We start from the raw sequence: 4,672 nt of genomic DNA, 5'->3' as shown, positions 1-4,672 counted from the left end.
CCCCCCCGGCAACCTAGGTGGTTGTCCATACCTCCCCCCACCCAGGCCAGCTCTGGGTGCCTAGCTATTGAACCAAAGCTGAAATAACAAGGCATACCTAGAAAAATAATTGTATAAGGCCCAAAAGAACACTAATTACTCCAATGTTAAAATGTTAGTTATGCGAGTAATACTGCAGAAATCAAGTAGGACTGCTTGTTAGTAGGAGTAAATGTTCACAGTCTGACCTGTGTTGTGGGATGTATTCTGCTCTTACACACACCAGAGCAACTTTAGTAAGGTCAGAGAACTGAGAGGAAAAAAACATGTCCTTGAGTTCTATCTTTTATTATTCACTTGTCTTCAGAGAGTGGCACTTACTGCTGTTTTTCATGTGGAGCTGGATGGGGTGCAAGGTGGCCTCCATGGCTAGGGACAGAAATTACACAACAATTGGTATAAGTGACTGGAAACCAGTTCAAATCTGTAGCACAACAGAAGTTCACTATACATAAATCACTTTCAAAATGGCTGAAACTGGTTTAAGATAAATCTGGATGGACTTAACTGATCAGTTTATTGTACTTCTGTTCCAGATCCATAAGAAACTTGAGCCTTATTTCAAAGCACATGGAAGTCAATGGAAAGATTCCCCTAGATTGCAATGTATTTTGAATCGGGCATGATTGAGAGGTACTACACAACCTTATCTCTCACTACCTTGCAGGTTCTGACCCAAAGAACTGTACTATAGCAACTAAACTTGGAAGCTTTTTATACAAGACTAGATAATGACAGTATTAGTTGCGATAGCTCTACCATGACATGTATATTGCTCAGGTCTTTGCATATATATGGCATACTGTATATGCTTGGGAAGAGTATGCAAGAAACAAAGATCCACAGTCCATGTAGTAAGTGTTTCCCTTCTTCTTTGTTCAATTACGAAACACCTTTTATCTTTTCTTTCCACGCTCTCTCCTGTATTGTTTCGGCCTCTTTTCCACCTCTGTACTATGGCATCAGCCTGAATACTGATGAGACAATATTGGCATCAGTGCTAAGCAGTAATTTTACATACATTTTATATGTGGCTACCAAACATAGGTAGGGCCTGGTATAAATCGTGGGCCCAGCTCAGTAATATTGTGCCATTTTTGCACCCAGATCATGGTGCAGTGGCAGGTGCTGAGGGGAGAGAGGGAACCCCCTCCATCCCCTTTAGCTGGGACTTCCCCCTCACCTCCACACCCAGCACAGGGTGAGGAAGGCATGGAGCCCCTTCCCTCCTACTCCCTAGAGATGGGGGAAAGGACACGGGGGGGGGGATGAGGGAGGGGCTAGCAAAGGTACTGCCAGGCTTGGCAGCAATGACTTTCCTCAAATGTGTGCCTCTATAATAAATTTTTTGACAGTAAATATGAGGCATCAGCTTTATGGGTGAGTGATTTGGGTAACTGTCCATGGTGCTATGGTCAGGGCTGCAACACACACATGCGTGTGCACACACACACATGTGAGCAGCCCATTCTTACAACAGTGCTTTCCCCCCCACCCCACCCAATGCGGTAGTTTCAGTGCTCATCCCAGGGCCTCCAGCTGCTGTTCAAAAGGAGCTAGGCTGGGCACTTGCAGGCAGGGTGGCACCTGCTCCAGTCCACCTGCCTTGCTCCTACACACTAGCAATGGTGCCTGCCCACCTGCCTGCCTGGTGCACCATGCCACTCTGCTTCCCTGCTGAACTGTGTCCCATGCCCACCTGCCTCTGCCTGTAGCAGCACCACTGACTTGTGGGGGATGCCAAAATACAGGCTCATTGAGGGCCCCAGTTTCCTTAAGGCTGGCCTTGCCTTTGTCTGCCAATGGAGAGGTGTAATGGGCTTGGAGTAAAGGCACTGGACTGGCAATCCAGAAATTTGGGTTCAGTTTCTGTCTTTGCTTCTGATTTTGTGATTTATATTTTTTTGGTAATCAATTAAGCCAAGAGTCAGTAAAGTACTCAAGCAGGTGTCTAACCTTAAGTTTTAGGATACCTGTATGTCAGTAGATCAGCTGCATGCTTAAAACAATGTGCTCAGGTACTTTTATTTTTCTGTACTTTGTCCCCTTTATTAAATGGGATTAATTGTCTCCCATTCCTGATATATCTTGTCTTTGGAATCTGTAAACTTTTAGGGCAGAGAGACTGTCTCATCCTACGCCTTTGTTCAAGTGGGTCTTCTCTTTTTTATGGAGTCTCTGAATTCCACAAATAATTAGGTTGGGATGTTCACTAGAAATTAGACTTCATAGTTGGCTTTGAGAGAGCTCAGATATGGAAAACAAGCTGAAGAATAAAGGCAAATATACATAGATCTAGAGACTCTCTTGTTTCTGATAATGGCACTACTTACTGCTCTTACTCAGCTTCTTGAGATCCATGAGAAACAGTCAGTGGCAATGGCACATTTTTTAAGTCAGGCACTGTCAGACAAAAGGCTCCAAGCCTAATTTAATCTGAGTGGCAAACACCCAAGCTGACTTGTTTATGTGAAAACACTGTCACTAGCAGCAAGGCAACCTTTTGCTGATTATGAACTAGTCTATGAGTAACACTTGCTAACCACCACTTGAATGGCTGCCAAGCAACACATACTGTATTCATTGCTGAATAGAGACATTTTGAGATTTTATAATATTATTAATAGCTCCAAAAAGATCAGCTAGATGATTATGAAGGATGAGAGAAGGTGTCTCTGTCATTAATAACTTTGTTCTGATTTATTTCAAATATTAGACACCACATTAAAATAAATAAACAAATGTGCTAGAATGATCTGAATTGTGCATCCTTGGCAGAAATAGAATGTGATTCATTTAATAGAAAATTTTATTTAAACGATCAGTCCAATGATCAGAACATTGCAGGTTCTGTGTGTGTGTTTATGTAATACATACACAATATACATTATATACAACACACACATGCAAACATGTTTTATAGTATCATGTTTTTATAGGTTTAAATTAGAGCCAAGCAAAAGCCTTAGTTCTCAACTCATAGTAAATGTAAGTCAAACTTAGAAAATTGTAGGAAAACTGGACTAGAAATGAGGTCATTTAGTCCGCACCTCTTCCTCAGGGCATGATCATCCTTTCCTAAAACATCCCAGTCAACTGTTTGTCTAATTTGCATTTAAAAACTTCCAGTGATAGAAATGCCACAACTTTTCTCGGTAATCTCTTCCAATCCTTAACCACACTCAGATTTGAGAAGTCTTTCCTAATGTTCAATCTACATTTTCCTTGTTGTAATTTATGACCATAACTACTTATCCTCAAGATTAACTTCCAGGTAGCCACCACCATCCTCTTTACAACCCCTTTTGTATTTTGTACTTAGTTGATCGGAAGCACAACATTTTGGTTTAGTTTTGCTAAGTGAAATATTTTGATTTTGTTCAACCTGATTAGGTCAAAATAGTTTATTTTTCCATTGGGAAAATCCAAGTTCAGTAAAAAGCCTTTTTTGCACAGAAAATCCTAATAAGAATGAATTTGTTGTTGTTGATTTTTTTAAAGTGGTTTAAGGACACTGGGACATGTTTACACATGATACAATACGTTCTGATTAGAACACTTCAGAGCAGATGCAATTAATCTAATGTCCCCATGTTTCAAAATGGTAGCAAAGGAGCTTTAACTAAAGCTTACTTGACAAGCTTGTTGAATGAGCTTTAGTTAAATCTCCTTTGCTGCCATCACTGCCATTTTGAAACACAGGACACTGAATACATGAGATGTTGTGGGCATTTCAATTAGATTGGTTCATGCGAGCCAGTCTAAATAAAATGCCTCCTTCCCCTGCCACCCTGCCCACTCCGGAGCACATGCATAGGTGCCCTGGGAAGCCATCCCCTTCCCTGACTACAGGAAGAAGATTGAAAGGCAGGTAGAAGTAGAAGTATAATTTAAAATTTTGGCACCCAGGGAACCCTGCTGGGATTGAGGGAGTACTTACCTCCTTAAGCAGTCTGTGGTGGCACCAGCTGCTAATGCCTTGGCTCAATATTCTCCAACACAGGTTTGGTAGTGGGACAGGCTCCCTGGGGGAGACCAGTATGGTTTTAGCTCAGTCAACTCTCACTCCACCCCCACAAGCTTTGCTACTGAATATAGGGTCACTAATGTTAGCCTAAACCAATGGTGGCCAACCTTTTTTCCCCATGGGCCAGATGAGTCATTTCTAGTTGGTCTGCAGTCCAGATTCAGCTCATGGGCCTGAACCAGTGTGTATAGAAGGGCACAGCTTGGCCCTGATCCAGGTGTGCAGAGGAGGACACATCCCAGCTTTGCTGTGACTGCACAGTGTAAGGGACAGTCCAGGCCAAATCTACCTCAATGTCCCAGTCCAGCCCCAATCTGGTCACAGAAGGGGTCCCAGGCCCAAACTGACCATGGTTGTGGGGGGAGGTAGAGGCCTGGCACTGACTGAGCCATGTAGGAGGGTGTTTCCCAGCCCCAATGTGGCTGTGCAAGGCTTGGTACTTTGGCAGCAGGGGAGGGGGAGCAGTATTAATCATCACTGCTCCCCTACATCCAGATGTCCTGACCTGTGGGGAGCCCTGTGGACCAGATACCATGGTTCCATGGGCCAGATTTGGCACATGGGCTGGGGTTTCATAGTTTCATAGATTAAGGGTCGGAAGGGACC

This window comes from Gavialis gangeticus, unplaced genomic scaffold, assembly GCF_001723915.1.
Source record: "Gavialis gangeticus isolate Ggan-Ray unplaced genomic scaffold, GavGan_comp1, whole genome shotgun sequence".
In the NCBI taxonomy this organism is placed as follows: domain Eukaryota; kingdom Metazoa; phylum Chordata; order Crocodylia; family Gavialidae; genus Gavialis; species Gavialis gangeticus.
Note: the sequence above shows the minus strand (reverse complement) of the source record.